This window comes from Anas platyrhynchos, chromosome 3, assembly GCF_047663525.1.
Source record: "Anas platyrhynchos isolate ZD024472 breed Pekin duck chromosome 3, IASCAAS_PekinDuck_T2T, whole genome shotgun sequence".
In the NCBI taxonomy this organism is placed as follows: domain Eukaryota; kingdom Metazoa; phylum Chordata; class Aves; order Anseriformes; family Anatidae; genus Anas; species Anas platyrhynchos.
Genome location: NC_092589.1, coordinates 2,856,983 through 2,876,265, shown reverse-complemented (window position 1 = coordinate 2,876,265; position 19,283 = coordinate 2,856,983).

Genomic DNA, 19,283 nt, shown 5'->3' with positions numbered 1-19,283 from the left:
ATTTCTCTTTCATAAAGTTTTTGTTTTTGTTTTTGTTTTTTTTAAATTAAAAACAAAATCATTAGTACAATAGAAAACACTCTTGTTCATGTCCAGAAGAGGTACAGAAAGGTTGTGTAGGAGGGTCCCATGTGGCCCTGGGTGGTGATCAAGGGCAGGAGAGCCCAGGTGGTTTCCCCTGACCCTGCCCAGCGAGGGGCCTGGGCCGTTTCAGTGCTAGCTGGTGTCAATTACAGTGATTGGGCTTTTACCCCTGCAGAGCCCTTTTGGAAGGCTGATGAGAGATGGGATGCACCTGGCCACGGAGAACCTTAGGCCAACCTTAGGAACCTTAGAACCTTAGGTCAACCTGCAGGCCTTACTTGCCTGCAGGTTGACCAATCCAGCGAGGAAAGTGGCTTTAAATTAGGAATGAGGGAGCAGCAGCTGGGGATTCAGGTTAAGTGTGGGGGTGGTGGTTGTCAGGTAGAGGCTGTAGGTGAGAGGCATCAGGGTGAAGGTAGACTGCATTTGCTGAGAATGTGCCTGCAAACATGGGAATGCTGAGAGGATGGAGTTGGGGAAGTGTTTCCCTTGCTCTTGGGGTATCTGCTGGAGTGGGCGCATATATGAAACGCTCACAGGATGAGTGTGCAATCTTCTGCTTAACCTGGTAAGTCCTTACAGCCATGTTTTGTCCCATGTTCAGTAATGTTATTTTATACGGCTGGCTGACCAGCAAGGAAAAATCTTGCTCATATGGTCTTGTTAACCCTCAATCTTCTCAGGTAGAATTAGATGTTTGGTTTTTCTAATCAGCCATGTAAGTTTATACAGTCTCTCTTAAAGCCTGATTACTGAGTGTGTGCGCTTTTGTTTGCTTTGATAATTCCAGTGCAACTGGTGGCTGTGATGCTGATGTATGTTTGTGCCAATTCTTTCTTGTGGAATCTTCCTAAAAGCTTCCACAGTAAATCAGTGCTCTTTGTAAAACCAACCGTATTGTATTGACGTACAAGGTAAAATCTAGCTTATCTAAATTTATACTAGCTTTTATGCCTTCTGGGCTTTAATTTTGCCAATAGTCTTTAAATTTTTCAGTGGAAGGCAGCTGCTGTGGTCCAGCTGTGTCCCGGCAGCCGAGCACAGCTCTCGGCTGGCCAGGCATGCTGGGGGCACCAGGCGGCAGCAGAGACGCTTCGTCTGAGGTTTTCTGCTCGAGTGCAAGTTTCAGGGCTCTGTTCTTACAGACCAGGAAATACTGGGTGATCGGTGCGTCCTGGGGCTTGTGTACAGCTCGAAACGTTTGAAACGTACTTGAGATCTAATGGGAACAGCTGAAGAAATGTCTTCTGCAGTAGTTTTTCCTTAAATTGCAGATTGTGGATTTCTGATTTTGAAAGAGATTTTTGGCATGTGCACATTTTTTCTGCTGGCAGCGAAGAGGGTCTGTAGGGCAGCTGCAATTTCTAGGGCTTGCTGGGTGGGTCCTTGGGCTTCACAATGTGTGCGTACTAATTGTAGCTAAAATCTGAAATGTTTACCATCTTCTGGATAAAGCTCTCCTGTTTTGCATGCTTTACTTAAGCCCATTAAAGATTTTTCTCAAAAATATTTGTAAGAGAAGCTGAGTGCAGCAATGTTATGGTGACAACTGACTTTTCAAGCTCTTTGCTGAAAGCTGGGGCGATATTTGCTTTGTCTTGAAGACAGAAGCTGAATGAAGAGCACCAGAAAAGAAGAGGAGCAAGCTGCTCCTTGTGTGGGCATTACGGAGCACAGGTGCTTCTGGTCACTTAAGACTCACACCATTCCCCTTTTCCTGCTCTGTGTGTGAACCAGGAAGAAGCAAAACATTGGCTGCACGGCTGCTGTTTGGAGGCAGATCAGGGTGTGTGGGTTGGCCTGGCAGCAGGACGGGGTGCACCAAGCTGGGAGTTTGCCAGCCCACCCTGCCCTTGGAAGCACAGTGGTGCCAGTCTCTCTGCAGGCAGCCTGTTGAAGTGCCTGGCCGCTTTGCTGTTGGACCAGGCATTTGTGGAAAACTGTGCAAGCCTTGTACAATAGGACATGTGCCGGGCTCTTGTCTTTCTGATGGCCACAGGCAATTTGTTTCCTGTTTGCTGTTGGTTTGCTTACATGAGGGAGGACATGGTTGTTATAAGTTACCTCCTTAATTAATTTTCAGAGAGCATTGCATTAAGAATAGAAAGGAATTTATTGAGTAAGCAACAGCAAGCAAAACAGCGCTGGGCGGCCGGGGAGTCTCGGCTCCGCCATCGGCACACACCTCACCCCCGCCAGGGTCCCTTTTTATATCTTGGTGATTTCAGGATTACGCAGCACATCCTGGTATATTCTGCGACTGCGCGCACTGTTGCTAGGGGGTTGTCTCTGTCCCTCTGGTGGTCGTGAAGATAAAGGCCTTAGTCTTCCTCGGCGTTGTGGTTCAACTTCTTTTTTTATTATTTGGTCATGGTGGCCCAGCGTGAGACAGGAAGGCAGGATGTTGAGACACTAGGTTAGCAACTTATCAGGAGATGGTTACATGAGCTTTGCAGCAACCTCTTTGAACAAAAGAGGCAACTGAGATGCAGAAGGAGAGAAGGGGAGGGGGTTCTCTTTTTTGTTATATTAAGCAAAATAATTTCATAGTGTCTAGCCAAGTATTATACAGCTCCTTACTTCTGCAGGGAGCTTTTGCAACTCCGCTCCTGAAACGAAACTCCTTGTTTTTATATAACAAAAGACAATGAACAAACAATGAACTCTTCCTGAGTGTGAATTGTCACCATTGTTATACACATTTATTGTGTATTACAATGGTGACAATTCACACTCAGGAAGAAGAGGCACAAGTGTCACCTGAATTGTGCAAGGTGCTCCTCTGAGCTCAGACCAGTGGTCACTTGTCGCTACCTGTTCTCTTGCCTGCTCTGCCAGTCCTGTTGACCACCTTGCTGTTACAAAGTGGTGCTAGGGGTGCTGAGCCTCCTGGCCCCCTCCAGCGGTCTCAGGGAAGCTTCGCTCCACGGCCTTGCCTGCGGGTGCTTCCTACAGGCACGGAGAACAGGCCTGTGCAGAGAAGCAAGAGGGAGGTGTGGAAGTGGCATCTCCAAACCCTTCTTCTTCACCCCCTCGCCCTGGGTCTTCTGGAGCTGTTCCACATGCAGTTGCTCTTAACTTGGGTCTTGGGGACTCAGCTTCACCTGTCCTGGCCAGGAGGCACCTGTGCAGGAAACAGAGTGCTGGGCATGCTGGACACCCACGGTGCTCTCCCTGTTTCCCTCCTTGGAGCAGTGATGAGACCGTGCAAGCTTAATGGGCTGCCACCTTGTTTATTCCATGAGGGGGAGGGGGGTATCCCACAGAAAGTTAAACAAACCACATCTGGTAAAGAAACTTCTCTAATGGTTGTGCAGCCAAACACTGCTGGGCTCAAAGTGTGTATTTCTCTTTGACACTCTGTACAAACCCAGGGATAAGTGTGTACCTGAATTTCAGGCTCTCTGAGTAATTGTTATAAATGAGGTCTCAACTCAATCTGAGTTTTGTAATATTTATAAACCAAATATTTCTAAAAGGTATAAAAGGCAAGTAAACAGTGCTGGGTGTGCGGGGAGACTATGCTCCACCAACACGCACACACAAACATCAAACATTCTAAATATATAGAACGTGGCTTGGAACTTGGAGGATTGTTTGTTACCTTTCCTGATTGTACGTATGTATAGGCATACTTGCGTTTAGTATGTAAAAGCCACGTTCTATATATTTAGAATGTTTGATGTTTGTGTGTGCGTGTTGGTGGAGCATAGTCTCCCCGCACACCCAGCACTGTTTACTTGCCTTTTATACCTTTTAGAAATATTTGGTTTATAAATATTACAAAACTCAGATTGAGTTGAGACCTCATTTATAACATGTATAATCCACACAATGCATATGTATACAATTCTGAATAATTAATAAGATTCTGAATAATTTCAACAGAATTCCTCTCCTAGTGATAAGGAGGAATGCAAGAACTCACATACATTTGTTTAGTAACTGAGGCAACTTGGCGATAAAGTGTATTGATAATGCAGTGGTGGCTTTTATACAGACCGTTTTAGTTTGTATGGATGACATATCATTAGGTGTCTTTATTTCATTTTTCATCCTTATATTGAAATAGTGTTTGTATCCTGGCAAGCCATAGCCCTGATAATAGCATAATAGCAATTTACTGTTTGCAAGGATGATTATTTTTTGGTAGATCTAAAGAGCTTTCATGCTGGTGAAGAACTGCCTGCCTGATTAAACAGGTGGGGCTGGCTTCTGTTAGGTTAAGAGAGAACTAATATTTCAGCTGCACTAGATGAGAAGTAGTTTAGAGGAGATTTATGCCACCTTTGCAGTTTCCTACACCCTGTTGGATGGTAACTGCAGAAGTGGAAAATTGACTTGTGCAATTTAAAGTTTGCTTTGAAAAGTTTATTGTTGTTGTGGTTTTGCTGTTATTCTACCCTTGTCTCACTGCCGCAGCCCTTTGCCTCATCCTCCCCAAGGTAAATGGCTTTTCTTCCAGGTGTCCCCACTTCACTGGGGTGCTCTCCTCTGTCCTGAGCTCTGAGCTTCCTGGCCTTTCCTGAATCTTTGAGATGCGAACAAATGCAAATGACCTGCTCAAGGCCGTACCTAAGCTCAGCTTTGTTTCCTAGCTGCTTCCTCTGCCTCCCCACTCTTTCCCTACTAGAGAATGCCTTTGACCGCCTGCAGGCTTCTGAGTTTTGCGCTGCTCTGAAGAGCAAGGCTGAAATGGTTATAACACGTGTCAAAGTGATGTTGACCTAAATTACAGTGTGCATCAAGAAACTGAGGTGGCAGCTCTGATAGAGGCTATAATGTCATCTGTCTTCTCCCTGATGGAGAGCTACACTGTCAGTGTCTGAGCATCTGTCTCCAGAAATGCTCCTGAGCACCAGCCCCTGCACAGATGCCTCCCCCAGACGTATAAAACTGTCCCTTCCACACAGCAGATGTGGCCACAACTGTCTCCCATGGGACTGTTGAAGATGCCTGAGTTTGACTGAACGAGGACGCACTTCAGCAGATGCCTCCAGGCCCAGTTTCATTGCGTCAGACGCCTGTTACTGCAGCGTGCTTCTGTGCTGCTTGGCTGGTGGAGTTGCAAAGGGTCACTGAATCCACAGCATGAGAGGGGGATGGCTTATAACCCTAGTCTTCCTCAGCTGCGTGAGTTGCAGAAGCCCATCAACTCTGCACGCCTGAATTCAGGGACGGGTTTCTGTGAACAACTAGGCATTGTGGCTAATGGCAACCTATCCTCCTGCACTGCTGGCCCAGTTTCAGGAGCGCTGCGGGCCATGTGGCTGGAGTGTGGATGTGAGGAAGAGGATGGGGTGGCAGTGGAGAGGCTTGGTCCTGTGACTATCATCTGCTGAGGCTGTGGGGAGACAGGTGCGAGGAGGCTGGAGGGATGAGGAGCCCATCAGTAACTCCCATTGTGCTGAAGACAAAGGTGTGGGTTATGAACTTCAGGCAGACCTTCCTGGGAAATTAGTGTTTATGGAAGAACAGTGGAAGGGAAGGAGGTCTGCAGATGTTCTCAGCAGCCACAGAGACCTGACTGTGAGGATGGAGTAGGAAAAGGCAGTCAGTAATCTATATGAAGAGAGTTCTATACAAAAACACAAATTTTGGGTAGAATCTGGCATTATCAACCAAACTTCTTCCTGTTATATGAGAGGTGGGAAGGAGCCTGAGCTGGGGAAGCCAGAGCTCCAAAGTGTTATCTGGTGGGTGAGAAAGCAGGAGGGAAAGGTGGAGAATTGCAGCTCCCAGGGCAGCCTGTGGTTGTCTCGAGCAGCTGGTGCCCATGACATTGTCTTGCTCCTGTCCTGCACCTGTGGCAGGGATTTTGTGGTGTGCTGGGGAATTGGAGCTGTAAAGCTCCCACAGTCTGTCTTGGGAAATAATTCACAGACCTCCACTAGCATGAAGACTGGCCCTGCACAGGAACAGCAAAACAAGAACACAACTGGCCTCATTAAACTGAGCCTGCAACATCCCTGCTGCTACCTGAGGAATGTGGTAAAGTGTGAGGTCTTTTGTGTGTCTGAGAGACACTGCAGTGCTGCTAAAGCCCAGTTCTGGACAATGTTGTCAAATATGAGGATTAGAAAAACTGAATGTTAAAAATAAGTACAGCAGGATCATTGCATGTTTGTTTTGTTTTGTTTTTAAACTATAAGCCTTTTGAATACTCTCCCATGCACTTCAAAGATCATTTAAAGGTTTATTCTTTGTATTTTCCAAATTCAATTTTAATCTTTGCAAACCTGCTAGGGTATGTTTTGGTGATATTGAATCTTCAAGCAAAGAACTGTCCTAAAAAAAAAAGTTGTGGGGGTGGGGGAGAGGCATACAGAATAGTGGATTGAAGATCTGCTCCTAGACCAATTGCAATTTTATTAAGTGGTACTTCACAGTTGTGTTCTGGACACTAAGCAGGATTAAATTACTGCTGGATGGTTAGAACAGATGCAGAAGTAATTTCTTTTTAATGGTGCAATGACACATCTGGCTTCTAAAAAGCAGTCAGCAGAGATGTATTTTGACTCAAATTCTGAAATTTTATGATAAAATCAGCTGTTGTTTTTTCCCATGCCAGGCTAAACACAGCAAAATCTGACACTGTAAAGCATGCTGCAGAAGATGACTTTGTAGGAACAGCCTCACAGAGGTCTGCGTTCTCGTAAAAAATATCCATTCAGACTTTACATCTTTTAAAACTAAGGCCAGTGATTTATTTATTTATTTATTTCATCAGTTTTGTGGGCACTCGAGGACCTGAGCTGGCCACTCTGAGCTACTGCTGAAGCGGAGCTTTGGGCAGTCAAAAAAGCAAGCCTGTTTGTTCCCCTCTGATGTGGGAAACCCATGGGAGCAGGCCTGCAGGAGCTGCTCAAACAGGTGATGAGTTGAGCTTGTGACAGAGGAGATCCTTGCTCACTGGACAGCCCTTTGTACAGGTGGCTGCTCTGAGCTGTCTGAGGGAGGGGACGGGTGTATAACACCCATGGGGCTGCAGGAGGTCACACTGAATGCCTACTGCTTGGTGATAACTGCAGAGGGCCACTCGGCCACAGGCACCAGGCAGTCCTTGTCTTGATGGTGCTTTGATCCAGTGATGGGTGATGCCTCAGAGCACGGGGAACTGCTTCTCTCCTTGCAAAGTGTGTTTCCAGAATTGGCATGGAAGGCTTTGGGTATATGCACATAAAAATACCTATAACACAGTTATGTTACCCATATAGGTAACATAGGTAATGTAAACTTACGATTAATGCTAATATACTGTGTGTCACCCTATAGTTGATTCATCTACTTAAAAGAACGTAGTGTCCAGGCTAGTTGTAGCATATGTTTTGGCAAATTAACTACAGGTCTGGAGATGCATTGCATTATTTGTAGATGCCTTGATGAGCCAGCTGTCAGCCATTTCCTTACTGATATAATGGCAATTGTAGCATCTGAGCTCCTCACAAGCACTTAAACGTGGAAATAATCTTGTTTCTCCTTCTTCCTCTCCTTGTACATAGGAAGGATAACTTGATTATTTTTATTAGGGTTTTGTTTTATTTGATGCTTTATGGGCTTGCTATGTTTCCCTGCTTAGAAGGCACTTCTGTGAGGTCAATTCAGGCAAAGAAATGAGTTTTGTAGTTGGCTCTGAGCTGGAAGCTCCTCAAGTGGTGGCTCTGGGGAGGTGAGCTGTGGAAGTGGAGGCCATGACTCCTCTAGCAGGCTCCCTTATCTTTTGCAGCCACTGCCTTGATCCAAAGTGCCCTCTCTGCAGCCTTGTTATACTGGGATTTTGAAGCTACACAGAGAAGGAAATGGCTTCTGATATTTATAGGCAGCCTCCTGGAGATGGAGGGCTTTGAGTAATAGCACAAAGACCATGACCTGAATTTCACAAGCTGGCAAGGACAGAGGGCAGAGATGCAATGTGGCATGCTTGCAGGATTATTGCTGAGCAAATAGGTTATCAGTTATACCTTTGGGTGTTTTTGTTTTTGTTTTGTTTTGTTTTTCTTGTAAAGATAAAACTCAATCTGAATTTAGCAATATTTATAAAAGGCAAGTAAACAGTGCTGGGTGTGCGGGGAGCCTACATGTATGCTCTACCAACATGCACACATGAACATGGAACTTTCTAAATATACAGAATATACTAAATATATTGAAGTTCAGAAGCTGCAGTCTGCTCTTCCTTTTTTTTTTTAAGAACATTCTTCACTTCCTTACTCTTAATTCTGCAAGTTATCTTTATAGAAATTGCCTCTTTCCTGCTTTTCATAAAAAGATGTCTCTTTGAGAGATTTACAGTATTTGTGCTTTCATTCCACTTGTGTAGATACAATCAGTCAATAAAACACTGCTCCTGAAGGAAGATAAACATTTGTATATGCTTGTACGCTGTGTTTTATTAGCAGATGGTTTATCTGCTTCTGCAAGAGCTCAAAGTTAGGTTAAAACTGAGGACAGCATACTGAAAATATTCTTCCTGCAGTCCCAGCTGAGCATTGCAAGTGTGGAAAGCCAAGGGGCTGACAGACAGAGGGCTTGGTTCCTGCAGAGCAGTATTTTGGGGAGGAGGAGGAGCAGGCAGCCTCTGCAGGTGAGACATACTTTCCTGTTGTGGCAAGGCTTGCTCTAGCATGTGTGACCTGGGGCTTGTGTGTGGCAGTGCCCTGCAGCCAGCTCTGGCCACAGCTGGGCACTTCCCCAGCAGCCATGCCCACCAGTCCTGCTCTGCTCTGTATCTCTGTGTACCCAAGTCCCATCAGGGGGCTAGGGTTTGTAACTGCAACTTCGAGCAAAGCTGTTAACTCCCCCAGTGGAAATACCAACAGTGTATGTTTCAAAGAGTGGAACTTATTACCAGAATTACCTTCAACCCTCTTCCTCCCACCACCCCAAAGTGTAATTGGTAAATTTTAAAAAAATAAAAAGTTGATGCTTATGAGTTAGCAGGCTAACCTTCTTTACAAGGGTGTATGACTAAAGCATCTGAGTAGAACACATTGCAATTAAAATTGTATAAACCAACAATCTGTAAACAGCATGTGGCTGATATTTCTGTTGCCTTAAATGGGCAAAGTATTTTGTTTAGAAGGTGGTTTTCCTTTACCTCCAAATTCTGTTCTATGTCCCCTGGTGATGTTTTACCACCACCCCACACACACAGAAAAGCACTACCTCCATCATGCGTGCACCTGTTTTCATCTGTACCCTCATAGCTTTAGCACAAGATGTCCTCAACCCAAATCGTGTATAAACGCAGCAGCCTGGTCCTCTATGAGGATTGTCTGCATTCCTGCTCGGAGGAACTGAGCTGTTGCAAGGTTTGTCCAGGAAAGGGCATCTGTAGGAAGCTAGAAAGCAGAGAAACAGAGCTTTTTCCTCTCCCCTCTGGATGGTGCATATAATAAATGAAGCTACAATTAAATCTGGGTTTAGTAATATTTATAAAAGGCAAGTAAATAGCGCTGGGTGTGTGGGGAGCCTACGCTCTACAAACATGCACGCAACTGTCGAACTTTCTAAATATACAGAACATTGCTTTTACATATTCATAAGAAACCCGAGTATGCCTATATATATGTACAATCAGAAAAGGTATCAATTGAAACATAAGCATGGCAAAGTTTTCCAAATTCTGACAAGTGTTTAACAAACAATCCTTTAAGTCTATTGCTATTAATGTCCATGACTGGGGGAGCATAGTTGGAGTTGGTAATCCCGGTTGAAATGCTCCCATGTCTTCCATGACTTCATTAATTTTTCTCAGATCATGTAACAGTCTCAATTTTCCATTCCTTTTCTTGATTACAAACACTGGAGAATTCCAGGGCTCATCGTGGGAACAATGTGTCTCACTTTAAGTTGTTAAGCCATCGGCCTTTGGGCCCTATGTATCCTATTCTTCCCAGATAGGAGGGAAACATTTCCTTGTCCTTTTCAAGGCCAATAGGGCCTGGGTCAAAAGGCACGTCCAGGTCAACAGGGGGCATAACAGCAAAGGCCTGTGATGGCAGTATCAGTGCGGGGTGGCTGATGGTGTAGCAGAAGGATCGGTGGATAAGCCCACAGCTCCCTCACTGTCTGGCAAGCCACACGTTTGTGATTGTGGCTCCACACGGCTCTTTAAGGCCTCAGAGATTGCTCGCCAGGTGCCGAGCAATCCCACTGCAACCTTGCCATTTTTAGTTGCAGAGTCCCACACCTTGACCTCAGTTTGGTCCCATATTTCAGGATCATAAACTGTCTGATTGTTAAGAAGGAGAACAAGCTGTAAGGTTACCAGGACAGTCTTTGTTCCTAAGGACGTATGATTCCCCATAATGCGCAGCTGCTTACCAACGAGGGGCAGTTGTGTGCGCGGCTCCGCTTCTCTCAGCTCGAGCTTCTCTCCAGCTCCAGTGCGCCCATTTCCAGCGACTTTCTGTACGAGCTTCTCTGAGCAGTTTGCTGAGTTTGGCCGAACCTGTCTTCGTGAGGCAATCAAAGTGCCTGTTCCCGTCCTGGTCTCCATTCTGCCAGCCTGTTCCTCTTCACTCCTTCTTTCTGCTTCTTTATTGATGATGTAACTTCATCATGTTGCCTTTTTTTTTTTTCTCTTGAGGACAGGATCCCCTCTTATACCCTTCTCCCCACAGCAGTTCTTTTCCAAACAACTTTTCATTGGTCAAACAACTTTGAATGTAACAACAACAGCAAACACCCAGAAACATCCATGCCTTAATGGCTGGAGAACAAGAGAACCAGCTGGAGAACAAGAAATCCCAGACAGCATGGAGTCTCCTGAATCACCCTTCTTTGTTCCCTCTAAACTCTTTTATATTCCTGATGGCCTCATCGTTAAGAGTCTAATGTTATCTCAACCATGGGACTTTCCAACCCCCATGGCCACATTCCCAAATCTCCCCCTTCTTTATTAATATCAACCATTTTCTCGACATGAATTACCACTCCATATATAACAGCTTCTTAGCAAAATTGGTGAGACATTCATTTTTTCAGGTCACCTGGTGGGAGCTGGTGTGGTGGGGACAGGTAAACTGCTGGGGGATGGCATGGAGTGGCTCAAAATGCAGTGCGCTGTTTTACCCCTGCCCCTGTGAGGGTGCAACCACCCCATGGTCAGCAGGGCTCTGCCAGCCTCAGCCCCTCTCTGGGGAGGAGCTGGCTCCTTCAAGGGTTTTGCCCTCACTGTATGGACTGCCAGTTTCCCCTGTTGACTTTTTTTTCTGGCGATGTCTTGCTGGTGGTAGTGACATTGCAAAAGCCTGGAGAAGATGCAGGTTACCTGCCTGCCTCCTGCTTCAGTTTCCTGTTTGCTGTGTGAGCATCTGACTGCTTTGGTCTCTTCCCTTCCTCCATGAATCTCATTCTTCATACCTGAAGATGGGGCTTGCAGGACATGCTCAGGGCACTGTTCCTTGCCCAAAGGTAAGCTTTTACACTAAGTGCCCAGTGTCCGTGTGGCTGCTGGGTGCATTCCAGGCTGACCTTGTATGGGAACAGCCAGAATCATGGCTTATTCCCTCTTCCTCCCAAGACATGCTGTCCACGTGTGCTGCAGCTCCTGGAGCTGCTGGTGGGCGTCCCTGCCTGGGGCTGGCCACTGGTGCCCGCGATGATGTTTGACATATGTGCTGCCATCCCTCCCACATCGTGCGAACATGGCCTGGGGAAGAAACAAACTTAAACTTGTCCTTCTCTTGTCTTCCCTGTCCACTGCATTTCTTTCTGTGGTCACGCCGGCTGTTCTGTTCATGCCTGGGAGCTTGCGTGACGGCAGTGCTTCTGTCTTTGCTTTCTTCAGCAGGAAGAGACAGATAAACCATCCTGCAATGCTGACAGCCAGAGATTAGGCAACTAATTCCTGCTGAATAATTCTTTAACGTCATTGAATGTTACAGTAAAAATGTCATTTTTGTTGTTTGTTTTATTTTTTTCCAGTATCAGTTGGTTATCTGATCTTTATAATTCCTCTGTAATGTGTCATTAGTGTAATGTATAAATAACTGAAATATAATTTTATTCGTTCCTTGTGATGCAATCTTACAAATGCATTGCTTTCAGAATTAATTCAGAAAATAAATGCCCTTTACAGAATAAAAATTGTAAAGAGAGAATGTCCCAGCAATTTGTGAAACCTTAGTAAAAAGCAGTATCTACTTAAGTTTAATTTACTGTAATCTATTTCAATCTTACTCAAATTACATACATTTAAAGTATAAAGAAAAACTGTATTTGATCACCAGTATGTGCTGAAGCTGGGCCTTTTCAGAAGACCTGCAACTTGCAAATTCACAATTTTTTGAACGTGTTTATATAACAAAAATTAAAAAAAATAAATAAAGTTAAAAAAAGAACTAGCTGACACTTACCTGAGCTATCAAAACATTTTTTTTTGTAAGTCTATCACAAAGTTTTGCTTGAAAGACGAAACAGAGCCATGGATTATAAAGTGCTTGAGAGAGAGAATACAGAGGCATAAAGTGACAAAGGGTCAGTGTAAAGATGCTCTTATTCCATTCATAGTTGATGACAGTGATTACACTTCTCTAGGGAAAAAATAGGGGCTTAGCATCTACACTGTGGGATTCATACTGACAGTATTTTTTTCCTTTGTATAGAAAACAAGAAAAATTGAGTTTCTTCATGGGGATGTGAGCAAATTGGCTGAATGTGTAACATTTGTGTGGACAAATTCAATGAAATATGTTACAGTCTTTCAGAGTGCAGGTAGATAAAGTATTTCTTTTCACTCTTGGTTGTGATACAGATAACAAAAGGACTTTTGTTAGCAGAGCAGTGGAAATCACACGTGCTGTAGTTTCCAGCTTTAATCCGGAAAATTATTGTTAGATATCTTTTTCCGAAGTTAGATGTATTCATTTCAATAATATTGATAAACAGGTTTTCATGGTCAAAGAAATTATCCATAGAAGTCACATCAACAGTTGCAGTCCTGGTGATGAATCATCTGAAAAATACGTTTGAGAAGAAGCTTTTTTAACATCCTGATCATCCCTCCACACACACACACACACACACACACACACACCCCTATGTTATAATTTTGGGACAGGGAGAGGTTTAATTCTGGCTTTCTAAAGCAGAAAGCTTTATCTAGTTGTGGGTGTGAGCCCTTCTCCTTTGCTTTATCTTTGGGATTGGCAGGTTACTCTCTGCCATGTACCTCGTGTTATAAATGAAGATACAACTCAATCTGAATTTAGTAGTATGCTCTGTTACTCCTTCCTTTGTTTGTTTGTTTTTTTTTCTCCTTTCATATGCAAACTTGGAGCTATGTGTATGGCAGTTTGCCTCTGGTATTCCTTGTGGTGGCTTTAAAGCAGAGTGCTGATGGGCTGTGAAGGCTGTCTCTGGGGCTAGAAGGGAAAAGGGGATTTCCCCAGGATGCATAATACACCGTTATTGCTCCTGCAGATTACCAGTCCCTCGGGTAATACCCTGTTTTTGGAAAGCAGTCTTCTACTGTGGAAGCGAGCATGAACCTTGCCAGGAGCACCATCTGAGGTTTGGGGAGAGCCCGAAAGAACCAGGTTGGATAAGATGAAACTGGGAGTTAGAGGCCAATACTAAGTGTGTAGCAAACTGCTCTGCTCTGTCAATGAGGTCTGATATACTCGTTGCTGAGACAGGGTTAGCCATGCCCAGAATGCTTCCTGGGCTTCTTTGTTTTCTTGTTTAGATTGAACCTGGGGTGATGGAATCCGTCTGTATTCAAAAGTAGTACGAAGCAGAGAGAATAGGATAAGGAAGTGGGTTAAGAAGCTGCTTGGGGAAGTGACAGGGTAACAACTGAAAAAACAAAACAAAACAAAAAAAAAACAACAATGAAAGCATTATGGATAGTTATGGAATTCAAATTGGAAATGTTCTGTGCATTTTTAATACTTCTACTAGGGGAAGGAATATAGCAACTTTAATGTTTAATGTGTGCACAGTAATAGAAAGCTGAACTGATCTCCTTCAGCCCATTTGTTCCATCACTGTCCAGAAGGAAATAAATTGAATTCTATTTTAGACTGTATTTTGGATCTGGATGTGGTGGTGGGAGAGATCAGAAGAATGAAAGCATTGAATATATCTGTCCCTGGACCTGTCCTCATCTGTCCTGTAAAGCACCATGCATGTGCTTGTGTGGGAATAAAAATGTTGTTTTTGCAGTTACATTGTTTAAAGGTAAGGAATGTGGTACTGAGATATACTTGCAGTGATAAAAAAAAAAAAAACTAGCAGGCGACCTTGTAAAAGCCACTACTGCCATCACAGGCCTTTGCTGTTATGCCCCCTGTTGACCTGGACGTGCCTTTTGACCCAGGCCCTATTGGCCTTGAAAAGGACAAGGAAATGTTTCCCTCCTATCCGGGAAGAATAGGATACATAGGGCCCAAAGGCTGATGGCTTAACAACTTAAAGTGAGACACATTGTTCCCACGATGAGCCCTGGAATTCTCCAGTGTTTGTAATCAAGAAAAGGAATGGAAAATGGAGACTGTTATATGATCTGAGAAAAACTGATGAAGTCATGGAAGATATGGGAGCACTTCAGCCAGGATTACCAACTCCAACTATGCTCCCCCAGTCATGGACATTAATAGTAATAGACTTAAAGGATTGTTTGTTACCTTTTCTGATTGTACGTATGTATGGGCGTACTCGGGTTTAATATGTAAAAGCAATGTTCTATATATTTAGAACGTTCAACGTTCGTGTGTGCGTGTTGCTAGAGTATAGGCTACCCGTGCACCCAGTGCTGTTTACTTGCCTTTATAAATATTACTAAATTTAGATTGAGTTGTATCTTTATTTATAACAAGGGGATTTTCCTGAGACTGGAGTGGAAGTGATTTGCAATGTAAAATGGTGGCAGGATTTCGATAATAGAAATGCATTTTATGAATTCCAGATACCTATCAGTCGTGTGGTATTCTCATAACTCTGCAACCAAGAATGATTTCTCTCCTGAATGTGAATAAAGCCCAGATCCAGCATTTTAACTTCTATATCACTTCATTTCAAACCCTTTAATACAATGTTGCTGGTGGCATTTTGGCTCCCCAGAGATGCTGCAGCTTGTACTTTCATGTTGAGGCAGCATAGGAATAATATCAGAGTGCTGTAAGCACAACGTTAGTGCAGTTGTTGTAATTACATTTTTAGATTAGTTCAATGTTTAAAGTTATTGTCTTGATTATTTGCCTTCTGGTTTCTAGTATTTTCTATGCATGGTGAGGATGCCTTCCCACCAAAAAAAAAAAAAAAACAAACCACTTGTGGATTTGAAACATGGGATTAGAAATTAGAGAGTGATTGATTAAGAATGAATATGTGCTACAATTTGCGATGTACTGTGCCTGTGCTGCGCTTAGGCCTCCAGGTAACAGGAGCCCCTTGGACCCCGAGAAGCAGACCAAAACAACCTCATGGCCCAGATTGTGGCCAAGGCCTCAGAGAGCATGGGCAAAGAGATGAGGTGAAAAGTTCAACCCTGATGAAGACATCTTACTTTATCCCCTCAGCACCCACCACCACAAGGCACCAAGCAAGCGGAGACAAGAGGAATTTATGGAAATGACTTCTTGTAGCTAATTTTAATACTAAGTGGGGACAGGTTATGCATATGTATAGGCGTATTGGGAAACTTCATACATATGTAACTCTTTACTGCATATAACCAAAGCAAGTTGCCACATTAGGTGCGTCCGACTTTGGTGGGATTATTTACAGTCTTACTGATTGTGGAGTCAGTTTTCTATATTTATATGTCAGGTTATAGAAAACCCACCAGAAACAAGAAAAGCATGTCAGGAGAAGATGACGGGGCTGAGGCACACGTGAAACTTCCCCCTGTCCCACATGGGCCCATGCACAGCCTGCCCTGCACTAGCAGCCAAAGCAGGGCTCAGGTGGCAGGAGCATGGCCTTGGCGCATTGCCCGGCATCTCCTGTGGGCTTGGCTTCATGTCGGCCTCTTCTTGCCTGCAGGCTGACTTGTAAGTTGTACTGCTCTAAAATATACTCCTTTTTGTACTTGTTTTACACCTATAGTCACTGTATGCAAGATATGAAAGTCGCACGCTCATATATTGTTTTGTGTATAGTATGTATGTATATATTCTGCACTTACTAACAGTAGATTTGGCTCATGGCATTGAGCATCTTGTCTTGTACTTCCATGTGGTTCATAGCATTCTCTGGTCCTCCTGCAGGTTTCTCTGCTCCAGTTTTACAGCTAAGAAACTTGACTGTGGATGAAACAGGGCAGTCTGACTGGATTGCTAATGCAAACATTAAATGCAGTGCTCTCAATCCCATTAGCAGCCCCCACAGCACTGTACTTGCAGCTGCATCTTGCTTTGCGATCTTAGCAATTATTCTTCTCTGTTCCTTACAGCTGGAGCTTCCCTCATCTCTTCCATTGTGGTTTGGTCTTTTGACCTCCTGCAGCTTCGCACGTGGAAAAAATTGCCTTTTTAAATCTGGTTCTGCAAGATACTCCAGGTACTGGCAGATGATCTGTTATTAACCCATGTTGCCCATTTAGAGAAAGGCAATTCCAGAAATTTATTTTTCTTCTAACGTGTCAGATTATGTTTATAAATGCTTTTCTTACTGGGATAATTTTGGGTAGTATTTGTAATGTACTGCACTTGGGGTGCATCCTAACCTGGCTTCTTGGCACTGTCACACCCCAGCAGAGCTCCATCCCTTCTGTGGCTCCAGCTCTTCCTCACTGTCTGCCTCCAGCTGCCCTGCCCGCCTGCAGCCTGCTGCAGCTGGCCTGTGCCTTCCCTGCCTGTGGAACACCCCTTTGTCCCCCTCAGAGCCGTGGCTTTGTGCCCCCAGGGATTGGTGCCTGTTGCTCCGAGTTCTGTGTGGGGCTGTGGGGCTCTGCTCCCCAGAATCCCCCTTTATCCATGCATAAAACATTTTATTGAGCTAGAAATGAACAAGTTTGCTCAGTGACATTGATTCACAGAAACAGACTCCACAATCAGTAAGATTGTAAAGTAGGTATGTTTATTCAGTGCTGGGCAGCACGGGGGGGTAGTCCCACCAAAGTCGTGCACACCTACTGGTTCCAAAACACAGTTTGTATACTTTTTGATGACAGGACCCTCCCCTGTTTCCCCACAGAGTGGGTAATCCAGGTTCACAGTCTATCTGATGCTTCACAGACAATGCGTGGCCTTCAATTACTGGCCTGTTAAATTTCAAATGTCTTTTGACTTTTTTTTACTGTTTGAAGTGGTAATGTTTCTTCACTTACCTGACTTAACATCGTGATTTTCACCTAATTGTTCTAAGGAGTCTGGTTGTCTGCATTTTGCAAGGTCGCCCGCTAAACTTTCTTATCACTGCAAGCATATCTCAATACCACATTCCTTACCTTTAAACAATGTAACTGTGAAAACATTTTTATTCCCACAATCGCAAATGTAGAACTTATTCATTCTTAATCAATTGGTTTCTAACTTCTAATCCCATGTTTCAACGTTGGATGACTTGTTTTTCAGTGTTGCTGACCTCTTCAACAGAGTTTCTAGTTCATACCTGTTGCCTGTTGACAAATGTATAGCCTTCAGACTGTAGATGCATAGGTTGGATTAGAATTGATGTGACTTCATACCCAGCAACCTCCTCAGCACACAGCGTCCCTCTCCTGCATAGGACAGCATTATATTGTGCACTTACCCTGTTTTTGTTTGGTTTGGTTTTGTTTGTTTGTTTGTTTGTTTGTTTTTCTTTGAATTACTAGAAGCCTGGATCCCCCTGGTAATGGTTGCTTTTAGGACTTCAGTTGCTTTAAAGCTTGTGGAACAAATTTAGATTTTCTTGATCTGTGATGCAGGCATTAAAACTAAGACTGGGAGAAGAACATGCAGAAATACCTGTGGAAGTCTCATCTGAGAGTACACGGTGATTTGCATGAATACAAGAAACTGGGTAATATTTTAGATAGCTTGCATTATTTTAAAACATCAGCCTCTGTGCCAGTCTTTCTGGCTAGAGAGAGTATTGTCATCAAGATGAACAAATCACTATTTTACACATTGCCTTTTCAATTTTTAATCTTTCTTTTCCAGTTATGTAAACAGCACAAGGACAATATTAACCATGTACCACTAGTAAGCTGATCCACTTGCTCCAAGTTATTAGACACAAAAGCGCTTGCAGGGCTGGCTTGTAAATTGATTTTTTTTTTTTTTTTTTTTTACATCTGTGTTATTTGGAGCTCTTATGTAAACACTTGGAATGCAATTTCTATATATACTGGGCTTGTTATGCAACTGCTCTGTGCAGTGATGCCAAAGGGATTTAATTTTCTTATTGTTGGCTTTTGGAAGAACTGATCAAGCATTCTTTCTGTAGAGAGCATGGAGAACGATCATGTGAAAAACAATAATAAGAATGACAGAAAACAAGGACAACCAAAAATTTAAAAAGAAAAACAAAGTTCCCAATTTATAAAACTACTTATGCTGGCTTTTACTGAATGCAGGATTCCTGCTTCAGTACAACGTGACTGTGTTTGTTCTTTATGGAAATTTCATTTTCATTGAATGGTTCAATATACATCTGTTTCACAACCCATGCTGAATACGTTCTTTATGTATTATTGATGAAACATGATTATTTAGAGCAGATGTTTACCAAGATGGCAATGGAAAGCATTGCTGGAGATGTGTTCTATCTGATTTCTGTGCTGGCGCGTTCTGAAGCGATGATCAGCGCATCCCGAGAGCAGTTGTATAAATATGATGGAATTGCCCCAGTGATGGATACATGGCAGCATCTTTGGTTGCTCTCTGCAGTAGCAGCCCTCACTACAAGGCATGGAGCTAGTAGCTTCTTCCTCCGAAAACATCTTGTAAATCAGTTAGCTCATAAAAATTGATTTTTTTTTGGTGGATTGAACTTGAATTATTTTTTTTTTCAGTTAATATATTCTGTGCTAAAAACACCACTGAATAAATATTGAAGTTGCAAAGTCAAATGCTCTGCTCTGGCCATTGAAGATACTATACTGAAGTTTACTCAAATGGGCTTTTCTGTGCATGGCCTTGTTGAGACAGTTATAACACAAGCAAAATCCAGTTCTGGTCCCACACAGGCTCCTCCAGTGCCAGGCAGCATGCTTGCTGCTTGATTTCTGGAGCCACTTCAACTGTGCATAGCTCCTGTGTTGC